Here is an 18,799-nt window from a genome sequence, read left to right on the forward strand (position 1 = left end):
CTATTAAATTAAGAAAGCCTTACCAAAAGTAATTGTGAAAGCAGGCGGTCACAAAAGCAGGCGAGACTCGTGGTTCGAGAACTGTCTTGTATTTGTTTGCTCTTTGAATTCTCAGGTGAAGGTGCTTTATCAAGTGCTGGTTTATGTATTGCAATATAATGTCTTATCTCTAGCCATGCATAATATGCATGTCATATTGCGGTGTTTTTTCACAATTCCTTTGGTTTTTCATGCCTTCCTTCCCTTTCTCCCTTAATTCCTTTGTGTACATAGCATTGTAACTGGGGCATGTGAAATGTCTTATGTAACCTGCGAGTGTGAAGTCGCAAGTTGAGTTCGAGACGTGCCTACTGTTGAGTTGGTGTTCTTTGTTTGAAGACACCTGTATTGGCAGTGGTATGTCCTTTGTGAATGGGGACAGAATTGAATACAGATTATGTCCCCATTCACAAAGAACATACCATTGACTATAATAATATATGTGTTTTCAAACAAAGAACAGCAACTCAACAGTTGGAATGTCTCTAAACTCCCACTTCCTGCTTTAGTGGGAACAGGTCACATGTAGCATTGCACTAGACTACTCCCTATTCCAGAAAAATACAGCACTAATTTTTTTGAATTAAAAAAAATACTTTTGTATTATCCTGTTTTGCCAAATGAAACAGCTAAATCCTAATCCTTTAGTTAGTTCTAACTGGCAATAAAACTCAAATTTTAATATTTTTGCAATTTGAGATAAAATGGTCCAAAAACATGCATTTTCTTACAATTGTAGTGACAAAATTATAAGACTTGGCACAAGTCTAAGCATTCAAAATCTTGAGTATAGGCTAAGAGTTAACTCATAATTTTAATATTATATCTTAGTTTTGCTAATTGGTTATGAAAATGATTGGACATGTTTTCCAAAAATTAGAATGCACAACTTGAAATTAGTCTTTGTTCAAGTCTTTGGGCCTGATTGTCACAGAATACGAAAAAAGGTTGAAAAATACCCTAAAAATGCATGTTTTTGGCCCTTATTTCCAAAATTTGACCAAATATTAAAATTTGACTACGTAAAGGATTAGGACTAAGCTATGTTTCATTTGGCAAAACAGGATAATATTTTTGTAATCCAAAAAAATTAGTTCTGTATTTTTCTGGAATGGGGAGTAGGGTCATGTGGAATATGTCTTATTATGTTCAGAATCTTTTTCACTAGAATAATATAATGTTGCCATATCATGCACCCATACATATTGATCATGTCACTTAAAGGAACATTCCGGCAATCACAACATTACATTACATTACAGTACAAAAACTCATATTCTGCAACTCTAGGTCAAATTTTGCACTATGATTGTTAAATTGAGATTATTGAACCATGCCATTGGAATGAGGCCATTGTGGTTCATAGTGAAGCACAAATCAAAACAGCCTGCTCTCAACACGTGATATTCAAAATTCCCGTGCCGAAATTTCCTGTGGCAATGACGTCATGGTTATATGTGCTCAATTCTCGTCATCCTTCATTGTGTTACTGGGACATCATTGCCACAGGCAATTTCGGTACCCGGGAAATTTGAATATCACATGTGAGAGAGGGCTGTTTTTATTTGCTTTAAAGGTCAATATGAGTTTGTTTTAAATAAAACCATGTGATTCGTGCTTGATAATTATTTTTCTAGCATAATGTTGATTGTCGGAGTGTTCCTTTAAAGACATCAGTGATCTCTGCTCCTAGCCTGTGAAAGAATGTTTCCATAAATGTCTGTTCAGACAGAAACCTCCTGGATTGAATGAAATAGTCTATTCCAGTTGAAATCCATACACTCCATATGGTAGACATGACCTTAATATCACACACAGGGGGTGTAGATTTCAAATGGAGTCACCCATTCAGGTGGTGTAGAGTTAATGTAACACCCAGTCAGGTAGCCCCATTTGAAAGTCACACTCCCTGTGTGGAAGTTTAAGGTCATGTCTTCCATAGTGGTGTATGGATTTTAGTTAGTATAGCCCATTATAGGTCATTTTCAATCTCATCACCTGCATTGCATGTTAGGACACCTAAATTGCATAACTTGATTTTTGATGATTTAATTTCCATGGTCAGTGCTGTCTTTTTTACAGTACCCCTGATAGGTTAACTACATGTTATAATCATCTGATCAAAATGGTGCTCTTAAATCTCTCAACAATTTTAAGCTTAATTCCTTGGAGCCCTATTTGACTTTTCTTACCATATCTCTGATTGGCTCAATACATGATATAGCGCTCTTTGAGGCCAATGACAATAGGTTTTAGAAGCTGATAATTTGACAGGTAGTGCCCGTGCACATAGGGTTACATGCAAATTTTCTGATTAAGAGTCACTGAGTGATAGTGTTGGAAACCCAAGTTACAAAATTAGCATGATATATAAAAAGGATCAGACAATCCTAATTTGTATTCTAGTTTCGGAATAATTCTGGTATACCCTGCGTGTAAGTATAACCCTAACTCTACAACAGGGTAAACCAGAATTATACCATATAGGAATACAGGGTGTGCAGGGTAAACCAGAATAGTACCCTTTTATCTGATATCATGTTGGTGTCATGGGACATCAGTATTCGGTAATGCAAGTGTTCTGTTGCCTGAACATTACTGAATGAAATGACACTCATTCTGATTTACAATGATAATAATGCACTTTTTTGAAAAATCATAATACAGTAGTCTGCTCTCTTAAATTTTTGTATCAATGTCCATACTGAGCTATGTTTGGGATGTATGGGCTATGTTACCGTAAAAACTCGATAGTTAGCATATGTGCTTACTATCAAGCGCTTTTGAAACATGCAAACATGAAGAGCCCCATCCTCAAAAGTGTAAATGGTTTTGAGCAAATCATCGATACACATAGTTATATACGAACAAAGTAAACCTGCAGATGTGTGTCTCAACCCATTAGCTCAGTTGGTAAAGCGCCAGACTTTGGTACAATTTGTTTTTTCAAAAGCGCTCGATAGTAAGCACATATATGCTATCAAGTTTTTACGGTATGTACAGTAGGCTCCAGTAGTTGTGCTCATACACACTGGATATACATATGCAGCCATTTGGACTTTCAGAGCCTCGATTATGTTCACCACATGGACACTACTGACCTGTAAAAACTATTTTGATTGGTGGGCTATATTATGTATTGATCCAAGCAGAGACATGGTAAGAATAGTCAGTAGGGCTGAAGTGATTAAGCTTGAAATCCCTAAGAGATCTAAAACCTCTAATTTGATTGGTTACTCGGGCTAAAATCAGAAAATAAAAAAACACATCAAAAATCAGATTATTTCCAAAATTTGTATGCTTTCACAGGGATCACTTAGTGTCTGTAAAGATTATATCATAATATTAAACCTTTCTTTTTCATTTTGTCTTTATAGGCCAAACTATGACAGTCTTCCAGCCCAAGCGTACGTCGCCCATTTTGCAGGGTTTTCTTTTGTTATCTTCACGGTGACCGTACTGTATGTATTATCAAATGATAAATTTAGGACATCATCTGACCGCAGCAGTCCACAGCTCCTAAGTCCCGATGTGAATCACAGCACATCGCAAAGTAATACTTAATTTTATTTTTTATTTAACCTTTACGTTCTTCCATTGTAAAGAGTTACAATGAGTGGTAGCTATATATGATGTGATCAAGCAAAATCAGTCGGAAGTCAGAAATATTGATTTTGAGATATAGCCAAACAAAGGCAATATTTCCTTTTGTTTTCTATTGTTTTGGAAACTCTTTTAACTTCTCATATCTTTCGAACTGGTTCTCCAAATTCAATGTAGCTTTGCAAATGCTCATTACAATCCTTTTTTAAGAAATTGAATATGTCCGACTTCAGACTGATATTGCTTGATCACACCGCATATATACACATATATTGCTGTTAATTATACATTCATATAAATTAGGAATTCTCATCAAGAACTATAAATTTCAGCATTAATTTGCATCTTTACGAAGGCTGAAATATTTGCGTTGAAAACAAGGGTACCAGTATTTATTTGTTTAGTAAAATTGTTTTCAAATTGTGAGTGGTCGAGTTATGTCAAACAAATATATATATTTATTTTTGACCCTTTGACACAAGGAAGATATTAATAGCATCCACCAATATGTGACATGATCAAGGGGAATGAGTCAGATGTCGCTAATATTGTTTTTGAGATATTGGCAAAAACAAGTGTTCAAATTCTTTTGTTTTATATTGTTTTCAGCCGTTGAGAAATTGCTCATAACTCGGTAACCAGATGTCCGATTTTGATGGGGTTTGCATCAAAATTTGCAATTTGATACTATTTTTAATAGCCCAAAATCAAGATGTTTACAGGACTAAACAAAAGAATTCACAGGGCAATTTTGGTTGATTTATGGCACTGGCTAGCCTAGTAAAAGCCATCTGGGGAGGAGGGGGCACTCTTCCCTGCTGCACCCCTTCCCATGTCTGATAGGCTACTGGATGAAGAGCTTCTGTACCCTTGGTCCAAGCAGCTGTAGCCAAATGTGCAGCTGTATACAAGTTGTTATATGTGTTTATTTATATTGGTAAAATAAATATTTAAATTGTTCAGCTGGAGTGCTATTTATATGCTGGCTACAGTATCACATCTCATCTGAGACGCATCTTCAGGCCTAATGGGCTAGCGCTGAAATGTTGACCCATGACCCAGTTTGAGTTACGTCACAGAAGATTCGACGAGAAACTTTGTTGTGACTGGGTCACAAGTCAACGTTTCAGCGCCAGCCCATTAGGCCTTAAGATGCATCTTGGATGAGATGCAATACTGTAGCCAGCATAGATAGTAAGCCCATGCAGATCAACAGATTAAATATTTATTTTACTTCATCTACCTGGATGATTCAGGATATCACAAATATATATATACACTAAGCCAAAAAAGAAACTTATAATTTTTCACAAGGTCATATCTTAAAATCCTCTCCATAAAATGAACAAAAATTGCACACAGGATTACTTCAATACTCTACTCTAAACAATGGTCAGTAACCAAACAGTTGTCCAACTGACACAACAGCAAAATGCACTGACATGCAACACCTTCCTGGACCGCATTCACAGCGCAACAGATTTCTTTGGCTGGGTTCCAATTATGCGCCTGTACATGAACAAAAATTACACACAGGTTTACTTCAATACTCTACTCTAAACACATGTCAGTAACCAAGCAGTTGTCCAACTGACACAACAGTAAAATGCACTGACACGGAACAGCTTCCGGGATCAAATTCACAGGCGAATAATTGGAACCCAGCCAAAGAAATTTGTTGCGCTGTGAATGTGGTCCAGGAAGGTGTTGCATGTCAGTGCATTTTGCTGTTGTGTCAGTTGGACAACTGCATAGTTAGTGACATGTGTTAAGAGTAGAGTATTGAGGCAATCCTGTGTGTAATTTTGGTTAATTTTGATAGACAGGATTTTAAGACATGACCTTGTGAAAAATTATAAGTTTCTTTTTTGGCTTAGTGTATATTGGTAGAACTGGGAGTACATAATAGCAACATGCTTAATGTTGTATTGTAAGGACTAAAACTGTGTGCCGCTGGCATTGGGTTATTCCAGTTGAAATCTATACACCCCATGGAAAATATAACCTTAAAATCGCACATAGGGTGTGTTATTTTTTCAAATTGAGTAACCCATTCAGGTAAGCCCATTTGAAATTCACACTCCCTGTGTGGAAGATAGAGGTCATGTCTTCCATATAGGGTGTATGGATTTCAACTGGAATAATCCATTATGTTGCGAAGAAGCAAAATTAATAGATATAATTTGACCAAAAAGTACCCACATGGAAAAAAATGCACCTAAATTATTGTACATATGTAGCAAGGTGCATTTTTAAAACCTGTTGTATATTAAAAAAATTTAATAGTGGATGCGAGTCCCTGACGGGGGTGGGGGGCACTCAACTCTCATATTGGTATGAGAGTGTAGTTCAAGATTGGGAGTCTTGTGAACTGAACAGATGCCAAATTTGGGATCTTTTTTTGTTAAATTGATCCTGAGAAATGATTTTATAAATTTTGTTGGTTTTAAAAACAAAATTGACAAAAATTAACCTCCACACATACCACATTTGAAGGTCAGTGCCCCCCTCCCCAGGGATGCCAGTGTTATCAATATAAATGTGTACATATATATGTGATACTTCTAGCAGCGCTATATGAAAAAAACAGCAATTTGTTTTCCTTATTATGGGCATTGAATGTGTGACTTCTCTGTTAGATTTAGTTCCAAAACTATGTACATATATGTACATTAGATGTAGTTTGTTAGGCTTATAATTGACAGAAATGATCTGGTTTTTGTCACTGCAAGCGTCAATAAAATCTGAACTTACGCTTGCATAAATTCACATAAGCACAGCATCACGCCAGTCACAAAACACACAACTAGTGATGCACCCAACTATGTGCATGCCATTCTATATCAGTACACGATGATACAAGTCTCATTTTTTTTGCCAATTATAGGCCTAACAAACTATTGGAGCTTATATGGGTGATTGGTAAGCCCCAGTGATGGCCTGCATGGTGCCCAATTTGTAACTTGTAAGCAGTTGTAATATTGGGCTGTGCAATTGTATGGGCCAGCTTTCCTTTGTAGACTTTGTTATGAATAACTTGCATAAATTCTATGGAACCTTAAAAAGTGGTTTGACTGTTTTCATACGCACAACAAGAGAAAGTGATGTGCAATATAACCTTGAGTAGCCCCAGGCTCGTATAACCAAAGCATAGCGATATCCCAGAGAAGATAATCTTACCCTTCCCAGAACCCTTTGCAACATGATACATCACCTCATTACATCGAATGACACTCCTATTACTTCGCAAAGCTTCCCTTTGTATTCATTTTGAGAATAGACTGGCTGAACATGGGTTGATAAACTGGATGTGCTCTGTTCATTTAGGTACATTTCGTCACTATTGACCCGTGTTGCACCAGATAGCAAATCAGTACAGAAAATTGAAATGGGAGAAAAGCATTATGGGAAGTGTAAGATATCTTCATTGGCGAAAAACCTTGTGGAAGATGAGTTTTTGTACACTTCCTTTTGTTTCAAGAGTTCAGGTACTTTTTGTGCGCAGTATGGTTGATTAACTTTAATATATCAATACAATAATTATGTACATTATGTGTATATTTTTGTACTAGCATTCATTGTTTCCTGATTGTTTTTGACCAATGATTCATTGGTGCCAGCGTTGGAGCAAACAAGATATGTCTTGAAATTTAGCAAAACTGTTCCAAACTTTGTTAAAATTTTATGTCAGCTAAGCAATCTGATTACGTCCCCAGGTTGTGGTCGAAGACATGGGGCCAGTACTAGGTGTGTAGCCATAGACATGGGGCCAGTACTAGGTGTGTAGCCATAGACATGGGGCCAGTACTAGGTGTGTAGCCATAGACATGGGGCCAGTACTAGGTGTGTAGCCATAGACATGGGGCCAGTACTAGGCGTGTAGCCATATGGGGCCAGTACTAGGTGTGTAGCCATAGACATGGGGCCAGTACTAGGTGTGTAGCCATAGACATGGGGCCAGTACTAGGCGTGTAGCCATAGACATGGGGCCAGTACTAGGTGTGTAGCCATAGACATGGGGCCAGTACTAGGTGTGTAGCCACAGACATGGGGCCAGTACTAGGTGTGTAGCCATAGACATGGGGCCAGTACTAGGTGTGTAGCCATAGACATGGGGCCAGTACTAGGTGTGTAGCCATAGACATGGGGCCAGTACTAGGTGTGTAGCCATAGACATGGGGCCAGTACTAGGTGTGTAGCCTTAGACATGGGGCCAGTACTAGGTGTGAGCCATGGGGATATGGGGCCAGTACTAGGCGTGTAGCCATAGACATGGGGCCAGTACTAGGTGTGTAGCCATAGACATGGGGCCAGTACTAGGTGTGTAGCCATAGACATGGGGCCAGTACTAGGTGTGTAGCCATAGACATGGGGCCAGTACTAGGTGTGTAGCCATAGACATGGGGCCAGTACTAGGTGTGTAGCCATAGACATGGGGCCAGTACTAGGTGTGTAGCCATAGACATGGGGCCAGTACTAGGTGTGTAGCCATAGACATGGGGCCAGTACTAGGTGTGTAGCCATAGACATGGGGCCAGTACTAGGTGTGTAGCCATAGACATGGGGCCAGTACTAGGTGTGTAGCCAAAGACATGGGGCCAGTACTAGGTGTGTAGCCGAAGAAGGAGGGGGATGCAAAATAAAAAGTTCAGGGCCAAAGATAATAAGAAATTCTCAGTTGCTTCATTTTGACCCAGTTTTCAGTTTTATTGGTGGGTCAAATCTTTAAGCTTCCAAAAAAGGGATTTATTGATGGGACAATCATTGTACACATGTAGCGTGCAAACAATTGTATTTTACACTATTTTGGCTCTTGATCAGGATCAATTTTGGTTCTTTGCCCCTTTTTGTTTCCTTTGCCTTCCCGATTTTCTCTTTCATTTATTGTCAGGGGGAACTCTGTTCTCCTCCCCCTCCCTGCTGGCTACGCTACTGCATGGGGCTGAATGACTGCAGCGGTGCGCATTTGTCTTCAAAAAATTTGCCTATTATGTTTGAGGAAAAATATCAGTTATTTTTTCTAAAGAATTATGTAATTAACACTTTAAATTAGTGAAAACATTCCAGAGTGTGTATATTAATGGTAGTTTTTGTCCAGGGGGAGGGGCGAGGGGGCCCAATCACCAAAGGATCCAATAGTCCCGTTTTTGACCAAAATAGTCCCAGTTGCGAGAGTAGCAAGCAAAAAAAAATACAGGTTTTTTTTTTTTTACTTTTTGGTCAAAAAAGTCCACATTTTGCAAAACTGGTCCACTTTGTCAAAATCCACCCCACATACACTTTTCAAAATCACCCCCCCCATATAAATCCTGGTAATGGGCCTGAGCATCAGAATTTATGTACAAGTAACTTTTGTAAAATTCTTTGTTGTATTTAAATGACTTTGCAAGATGAAGAGGAACAATTTGTGCAATTATGAGAGCAGCAGCTTATTGTATGTAAGCACAAAAATAACAATAATGTCTAGTAAAACTGAACTTGCAAAAGTGCAAAGAAAGTGCAGGTTTAGCTAAAAAGTGTAATCGTAAAGACCTATTCAGTGATTTGCTCATAGGGAGGATCATAAAAATCATGAAAATTCAATTTTTATCACCTTTGCTAGTGTCATACCGTAAAACCTCGTCTACAAGTGCTTCTGATGAAAGCTAAATTAATCTAGGCAACCTTATGGAATTTGAGCAACTAAATTACAGATCCAAGCATATAGAAACAAGTATTATTATAAGACCTATCTATTGTATTGGCATATTTACGCACATATCGTATTAATTTAGCTTTCATCAAAAACTCTATAATGCTTGTAGACAAGGTTTTACGGTATATGAGCTAACATAACCTGCTAAAAGGGTTTTTTTTTCATTATATATTTTATTTGCTATTACACCTATTATTGTTGCAAAAATGCAAAAAGGTGCAATTTTAGCCAAAAATGTGTTTATATTTATGTATAATACATGAGTAAATGAAAATGATCATTAAAGCTTAGGTTAATTTATTTATGTTTAACTATTGCACCAATGTTTTGCAAAAGTGTAAAAAGTGTCATTTTAGCACAAAATATGAATATCCCTATACAATTTGCAATGTATAATCAAAAACTGTTGTACTAATATACCTTTTTTTTTGGCAAAAGTGTACTCTTTACACACTTAAAATAGGTAGTCAAAAATGACCCTAAAGTAGTCATTTTTGACCCCATATGCAGGGTCAACTATGCACCAAACCCATTGAAGTAATTTTTGACCCGGTACATGAAGTCAAATATTTGACCCAAATTGTAGTTAAAATAACTACATTTAGGGTCAAAAATGATTTGACCCCTAACAGAGTCAGTTGAAAAATAACCCTATTAGTGTCAAAAAAAGACTATATGGTCATGTTTTTTATACTGGGCACCTAAAAAGGGTGGCTCTGTTGCATTCTTACTCATCAAGACATGTTTACATGCATGTCGTTTATTTATTTGATGTTTATTATGAGCTTGTCTAGTACTATTTTGTTCCTTAGACATTGGCCTTTCAATTTCTGAAAAAAAAATTTATGATTTTCATTTGTACTAATTACTGCAACTCGTTAAGTCTAATTAGTCAGGGGTGGCTCATGTGATGGAGGATCATGTGATGGAGGATCACAATGCTGTAGAATGGTGATCCTCCGCCACATGATCTTCAATAAACATTATTGATGGATTTCTATTTTCTACTTGTTTCTGTACTTGATCTCGGCTAAATGATATCATGTTTAGCATTCATTGCCTCAGTATTTGTTAATTAGACAATTAAAATTTACTAATTACTTGTTGCTACACTAATAAAGTTCATTGACCTCTATGCATTTGAATAGGGATTTAATGTAGGGAACATTTAAAAGGGTGCTACGGGCAAACAAAACATGATAAAAGGCTCAAATTTCTTAAGCAGACCTTGGTTGTGATCTTCTTTACTTTAGTAAACTAAAAACTAGTAAAACATAGAAGGTTTGCGACAAATCTGAAAGAGCGCCCTCACACTCAATTTTGGTCTAAAAAGTCAATTTTTACAAAAACGCTTTGTCGAATTCTCTTTTAACTTTCAAAACTGGATTGTTGAGCTTATTTTACATCTAGTTTAAAATACCTCAATCATGAAAATTTGCATTTCCAGTGCCAAAAAAGGTGTTTCTTTTAAGAAATTTATATAAATATAGATAGATTTTTGACAACCCTGTATCTACATTTTGAATTACTTGACCGCCATAAGTTCCATATGACTGGGTGGGCAATTAAGTTAGCTATTTTAAACATTTGTCAAATTTTTACATTATCGATGTACGTCGGGGGGGTGACACCCCTAACTGAATTAATATTTTCATCCTTATTTTGCTTGTTACACCCTGTATATTTTATGGGCCACCCTGTATAATGACTCCCATTGTTTCGTTTCTGAAATCATCCGAGTATATGCTCTCAGAATATATACTTTAATTGGGTTCTAATGTAAACTTTTGAAGTTATAGTACCAAACCTGTAAAAACATGTAATTCGCTTGAAAAATACACATGCAACGCAATTGGTGCCCAACATAAAAAACATGACCATATGCGGGGGTCATTATTAGAAAATTACCCCTAACGTAGTGGAAATGACTACATTCAGGGTCCCGGTTTGAAAATGACCCCGAACGTGGGTCAAAAAATGACTATATTTTGGGTCATTTAAATATGACCCTTTTAGGGGTCAATTTAATATGATGTCAACAACTGAAAATGACCCCTATGGTGGTCAAATTTGACTTCATCAGGGTTATTTCAAATTGACCCCCTAAATTAGTCAAAATTTTGACTACCTATTTTTAAGTGTGTAACCAAAACAATTTAATACCTGAGTGGAAGAAGGGCCCAACTCCATCAAAACTGTTTTTGAGATATTAAGTAAAAACTTAATATTTGGAAAAGTTTTATAGACAGAACGTTTTCATCTTCAGGGGACCTTTAATACATGAACATACAATAGTACATATACATTCGAAATTATATTTGATGTTTCAATGGCAGCGGTACAGGTCTTAATACGAGTTGGAGTTGGGCCCTTCTTCCACTAATATACTGCAAGTGCCAGTTCTGTGTTATAAATAGCTACAGAAATTACGTAATCACCATTAATTGCACAAGTAGAACTCATGTAATATGTTAGCAAGAAAATTTATTGTAGTGAAAAGCAGATTTCATGGATGAACAAAATTCCTCTTTAACCCTATACTTGTGGAAGAAGGGCCCAACTCCATGGAGTTGGGCCTTTCTTCCAAGAAAACCATGATTAAGTGTACGTGAAAGACTATTTAGAGAGTGGATTTTGGCTCATCTTTCACACACAAGGAAGATCAGTCTGCTGACAATAAAATGCTGGGTCTAACTCATTTTTGTAAGAAATTGGAGTTGGGCCCTTCTTCCACTCAGGTATTCTTATTAACTATTTGATATATAATTTAATAATGAATGGGATTAGGTTTTGTTTAGTTTGATTGAAAATAACACCCTTAATTTTTGTTGTTTTTGTACTTAAAAATAAATAAATAAATACAATGTAGGCCCCTACGTATACTAGAGTGGTTTTGCAGTTTCTTTGATTTTGAATGTTGTATGCGAGGACTTGGCCACCGAGAGTTAACCCAGATCGGTGTGCGTATGTGTTTACCAACAAACGAGGACACGCACATGACATTTCATATTTAAACCGTGGACCACTCTGCAAAGGGGGACCATTCTCTTGTTTCGGAGGTCTGCAAATGACCACAATTGCATGTATAATGTATTGACGAGATACGCCCTCTATTGTACATTAAATATACCATCCACAGTTGCTAGGTAAAATTTCATCTCATACACATACACAAAAAAATGGTGAAAAACGTCCATGCATGGTTTGTCAATTTTAGACATCCGTGTTTAGGGGTGGTGCAATAATTATGTGTACCCCGGGGTGAATTATAGGGGGGGCAAAGATTTTTGGCAGGCCAAAAGGGGGGCAAGCATTTTTGGCAGGTCGAAAGGGGGGTCAAGCGATTTTTGGCAGGTCGAAAGGGGGGGGGGGCAAGCAATTTTTGGCACAGATATTTTGGGCACCGTTTCTATATTATGCCCTAAAAAGGCGAGGAAAAGCGCATTTAACACGTTCAAATATGCAAAATTTCCTGCTCGCTGCGCCCGCATTATATGTTAAGACAATTTAAGGTTTTACATTCGGGTTCCCCAAAATCTTGCATGTGTAAGGGGGGCAAAGATTTTTTGGCACATCAAAAGGGGGGGGGCAAAGGTTTTTTGGCACGTCGAAAGGGGGGGGGGCAAAGGTTTTTTGGCACGGCCAAAGGGGGGCAAGCAATTTGTGGCAGACCATTTTGAGAATTCACCCCCCGGGGGTACACATAATTATTGCACCACCCCTTACATAGTTCTAAATTGTCCATGTTTGGAGGCGAAAAACCATGTGGGGGGGGGTGTGTTGGGGGGGTGTAGACGAGGTGGCCTGATGAGGGATAAGATGACAAGAAAGTAAATGGATAGGATATCATACCTAACTTCCGCATAAAACAGTTGCTAAAAACGCCATCTACGTCAGCTCCAACAGGAAGCAGCCAACGAGAAGCGGCAAAGCTGGCCAGTCAATTTGAGAAAGTGCTGTGATACAGTACAAAACTCACTCAGGTAGTATAATAAATTAAACTCCTCAACAAAAGTTTTTTCAAGCATCTTGATCTCATATTAAATGTAACGGATTCGACGGTAGCAGCAAATAAACGGCTCTTGAATTTCTTTGGGAGAGTTGACCTCCAGATTTTGTTGAGGCTGTTACATGCTCTCCATGCAGCTGCTTTGCGTGTTTTTACATCTTTTTCCGTACTAGCCATCCATGCACCCAGATACTTGAAGTCGCTCACCTCTCCTGCCATTGTTTGTCTGGATAGATATCTGTTGATTGTGGTTGAAAGACATGAACTTAGTTTTTGAAGCGTTCATTTTGAGGCCTACTTTTCCAACAGATGATTCAACCCTTTGCAGTAGCTCTTGTGCTTAGTGGATTTCCTCAGACAATAGGGCTATGTCGTCTGCAAAGTCTAAATCTGTTAGCACCTCAGGTCCGATCAGTCTACTTCTTCTTTTCTCCAGCTGGAATCCAAGCTGCTCTTCTTTGCCTTCAACTGCCTCCCTCAATGCATAGTCCAATACCACCACAAAGAGGTATGGGCAAGGGTGTCTCCTTGCAGTACACCAGCAAGAATATCAAACGGTTCAGTTTCTCCATCTGGTGAAACTACTTTTGCCTTGGTATTTTCATACATCCTTGCTATGCCTTCCACAAGTTGATTAGGGATTCCATAGGCCTTGAGAATTTGCAGCATCTTTCCTCTATGAATGGTATTAAAGGCTTTCTATGATCCTCCTTAGGGCCAGTATGTGGCTTACTGTTGTTCGGCCAACCCTGAAATCATTCTGGTTGATCCTAAGAACTTTGTCTACTTCAGGCCTGATCCTGTTGAGTATCATTTTGTTGAATATGTTGGCAACAACTGAGCTTAAGCTAATCCCTCGATAGTTCCCTGCTTGACTAAGATCTCCTGACTTAGGAATTGGTACTATGTTGAGAATAGACCACTGGTCAGGCTTGCTTCCTTTAATCAGTGCATTATTGCAAAACTCCAGAACTATGCCATCCAGATCGCATCTTTTCAGTACCTCTGGTGGTATACCATCTTCTCCGCAACTCTTCCCTTCTACCAGTGCAGTCTTTGCCTTTGCATATTCCTCCTGACTAAATGGTGCCACATTGATGTTTAGATCCTTGGCCACCGGTACAATAAGTGGGTGAACCAGTTGTTAATCCGTTCATTCTGTGTGTCTCCCTTCAGCTGACCTTTCACTGATGCTTTCCTTCCAGTTATTTCATTAATTAGCTTCCAGCTTTGTCCATGCTTGCAGTTGTCATGCGCTTCCTCAACCGCTCTTAGCCTTTTACTTAGATCTTCCTCCGTAGCAGTATTATATGCTTCCTCTAAGTTCGCCTTGGCTTCCTTATATCTGTGTCTGTTCCTCTCAGTTGCAGCCAACTGGTACGCATCATAGGTTTCTCTGATGTCATCTCTTGCTCTCACCACTCTGATATCGCTTGAAAGCCGTACCTTCCTATTCTTCTTTTTGACTGGAATAACCTTTTCTGCTGCTTCCCTGTTGGCTTTTATGAATCTTTCATACCTCTCAGTGGCTGTTTCCTCCATTTCCTCCAAGGGTTGAAATCTGTTGTGTACTTCAACAGTATATAACTCCTGAAGCTTGGGGTCTGAGCAGTGTTTTCCAGTCATGGTTCTTCCCACTATAGGCAGGGTCTTGTTCTTTCTTAGGCTGAGTCTGATCCTTGATGTCACAATTCTATGATCTGATCCTACACTTGAGAAGGTATTGTATGCTTCTGCATTTAGTAAGCTATTTCTTCACTTTTTGCGAAGAAGGATATAATCCAGTTGGTACTTGTTTCCTGCTGGGCTGCAGAAAGTCCATAGCTTTCCCTTTCTCTTCCTAAAATAAATGTTAGCACAAATCAGGTTCTTTTCAATTGCCAGATGAACCAAGAACTTCCCATTCCTATTAGTTATGTCATGGTAGGTGAACTTTGCATCCTCTGTTCCAATTCTGCCATTGAAATCTCCAATAACCATCAAGACATTGTGCGCAGGGACGGAATCTATAGTTCTCCTCAAGTTGTCATAGTGATCTTCTACTTTGTCTTCGTCTTCCACATTGGTGGGACAATAGGTAACAATAACAGTAGTTGCAGGGTTTCTTTGAAAGTTGGCAACCAATATTCTTTCTGTATGTGGTACCACACCAGCCAGTGAAGCCTTTGCATTTGCGCTTAACACTATTCCTACTCCCCCTGTAGCTGCACCTGCTCTATTCCTGGTAGCTGATGTTGTGATAAGAGTCTGTCTGTCTTCAAATTTGACTGGTTCTTTATGCACTATGCGGTGCTCCTGGATCCCCAGGATGTCGATGTTGTATTCTATCAAGTTTGACACTAGCTCTTCTCTACATCTGTTCTCTCGGATGGTTCTCACATTTATTGTGGAGATGTTGATGATTTTATTGCAGTTCATTAGGTTTTTCCTGTTACAAACGCTCTTATCAGACTTGTCCCTTCCATAAGGCTTTGAGGAAAAATCGTCATTTGATTTCTTCGAATCAGCGTCAGTTCCAGGAATTGATGTTTTGTTTAGGGACTTTAACCCTAGTGTTATATAGGTTTGCTGTCATAGTTTTTCTGTTGCTCTATAATATCTGTGGTCGCAACGCCTACAGAATGGTTTGACATTGGAGTTTACCTTCTCACAGCTGTCCAGTGGCCGAAGCAAAAGAGAGACTATCTGATCCACATCGCCCTTCACTCTTACCATCCCGTCTCCAACCAGATATGGCAAGTAGTACAGGTCCCAGGACTCCCTGTTTGTGTTCACTGGCCGCGATATGAATGTAATCCATGGCGCCGTTCTGCCGAAACAATACCAGGTACTCGAGACTGCCCGCCTGAGGTAGTGAACTACCTCAACTATTTGACCCATAGTTGGGGCAAAGGTTGGTGTGTAACCAGGGCGTGTCCACGCGCCGGTGGGCCTGCGTACCACACCTTTGGGGCCCTTTGCTGCTCCCAGATCCCCTCATGTCTGCCTGGTATCGCAAGATGCCAGTTGCCCGGTAGTGACCGCTGGGAGGCCATGAGGAGTCTTGAGTAAGGAGAGGCTATGTATGTTTGAGTACACGTCTTAAAAATGTAGTGGGGTCTCAAACAGAATGCCAAATTGACCATTATTCTGAGCAGCAAGCTCTAATCCCATATCTTCACAATCTGGGACCTAATGCAATCCCCAAGACGACAATGCTCGCCCCCACAGACATGACAGAGCCAGGGTAATCAACGACTCCAATCAGCCCAGACCTCAACACGATTGAAAACTTGTGGGACCAACTTGGTTGTGCTGTGCGTGCCAGAGTAGCCAATGCAACCACATTGAAGAATGGAATGGCATCCAACAGCAACGTGTGACCATGCTGGTGAGCAGCATTTTTTCCAGTTGGCGGTATTTCCAGTTGACCTTTCAAAATGGCGGTATTTCCAATTGACCTTTGACCACTTCCGGTTGATCTTTGGCCCGGAAGTGACATTTGACCTCTTAACCTTTGACTCGTGACTCATGACCGGGAAGTATCCCCGGTTGACATTTGACCTCGGTTGACCAATGACCTTGTGACCCGGAACCGGAAGTGAACGTCCTTATTGACGATATTACTACTAGCATTAAAGACATCTTTATTCTAAAAGCATTTTAGAAACAATTTCATTTTGGCGTATACTGCTGTGTGATCCAAATAAGATTTTTGATAAACATCGCCATCAGTGTTCACCTTTGGTTCAATATAAATATCACCACCGGGACGCATAATTTCTTTTTGCAACCATAGATGGGTCGCTGCAACCATAATGGGTCGCATACACCTAAACCGTTAGGGTTAGCGTATTGCAACTCGTTATGGTTGCAAAAATAAATACGCCTCTTGGACTTGGCGTCCGTCCTCTTATGTTTTTATTTTCGGGCATTTACATAGTTGTGTCTTTTGATTGATTAAGGAATCGTTTTGACTGAAAAGTGAGAGATATTTGGCTAATTTTAGCTAATTTTCTCAATACCCAGCAGCCGTTTTTGTGCTTAACACATATGCCTATTGTTGGAAGTACGTCAACTCTAATAATAATCATTCTGTAGGACGGAAAGAGTTTTAACTTGTTGGTTTTAGTTTTACATTGGATTAAATTTGGCGTGCAGTTGGTGCTGTTGTACACTGACAAAATATCCGAAAACGAACAGTTTGCATACCATTTTGATATGTTGCTTGAAATTGCATAAGTTTATCCAAGCATCTAAAAAACCATATCTTTTTCGCGGTATCTTTTTAAAAAAGCTAATGTGCCCGCTAATGCGCAGCCACGGTTGTTTAATGTGGTCATTTATTAAAGTTTCTAACAAAACATTGTAACAATGTTCAGTTATAGACCCGGGCAATAACAACAGCTACCACACTAATATATACATTGTTAGCTATTTTAAAGTAAACTTTCGTTTCTTTATCGACTTATTCATATTTTCCGCTTTTTTGTGATAATGTTTATACAATAACAATAAACTGTATATTCGTGTCCAAATTGAGGGTACTATTTTTCTAATGTTTTAATGCCATTATACCAGTGTCTACCCCTTCTAAAGATGAAAACACGATTCAAGATAAATAGCGCCATCAGTGTTTACTTTTACTTAAAAATGACGTAGTTTTACATGCCATCAAACAACGCAGCACAATTGTTTCACAATATTGTATAAACACTTGAAAATTGTGATTACAGTGTATCATAGTATTCAATTCACCATTGATTTATACGAGTACCTATAACGTTGTATTTGTCCTTACATACATACATACATACATGAGAGCTTTTGTTACACGCCATTTCAAAAGATCACAGCGTGAAAAACCAAAACATATGCAAAATATATACAAGAAACAATTGAAAAACAAAAGAAAAATGAAGCAAGCAAAATTATGTTTGCGGAAACAGGTGGGTTTTGAGGCCATTTTTAAAGGCAGAGACTGTTTCAGCACTTCGCACAGATGACGGTAAATTGTTCCAGATCAGAGGTGCATTGTAGGTAAATGCCTTGTCGGCAGCGGATTTAAAAGTGCAACTGCGTATGATCGGCACATTCAAACGAGTGCGATCTGAGGCGGATCTAAGGCCCTCGCGAGGATTCTTAAGTTCCAGACATGATGACAGGTATTCTGGTCCAATGCCGGCAAGGCATTTAAAAACATACAGCATGGCTTTGAATGTTATTCTATCCTCTACAGACAACCAATGGAGCTGATGTAAAAGCGGCGATACATGGTCAGTTTTCTTCGCACAAAAGATGATTTTAGCAGCCCAGTTTTGGAGGGTCTGAAAGGCGAGCGATATCAGTAGTGTTGGCACCCATGAGGAGAACATTGCCATAATCAAGCCTGGATAAGATAAGTGAGCGGATAATGTCATTACTAGTATCAAAGTCCAAGAATCGTCTAATGCGAGAGATATTGCGAAGGTGGA

General features: G+C 38.8%; 1 protein-coding gene across 3 annotated transcripts in view; it reads left to right on the forward strand.

The window, feature by feature from the left end:
• The window catches only part of LOC140163104 (transmembrane ascorbate-dependent reductase CYB561-like), a 36,544-nt gene extending 27,814 nt beyond the window's left edge, over positions 1-8,730 (forward strand). For 2 of the 3 annotated variants that reach the window (XR_011860405.1, XR_011860406.1), the window contains exons 6-7: positions 3,417-7,421; positions 8,251-8,730. The gene's annotated coding sequence lies outside the window, so the exon portion shown is untranslated. Of the gene's footprint in view, positions 1-3,416; positions 7,422-8,250 lie in introns of those variants that run through there. The other variant, XM_072186481.1, reaches the window with a different exon arrangement.
• The last annotated feature ends 10,069 nt before the right edge of the window (positions 8,731-18,799 follow it).

This window comes from Amphiura filiformis, chromosome 10 (genome assembly GCF_039555335.1).
Source record: "Amphiura filiformis chromosome 10, Afil_fr2py, whole genome shotgun sequence".
NCBI lineage: Eukaryota > Metazoa > Echinodermata > Ophiuroidea > Amphilepidida > Amphiuridae > Amphiura > Amphiura filiformis.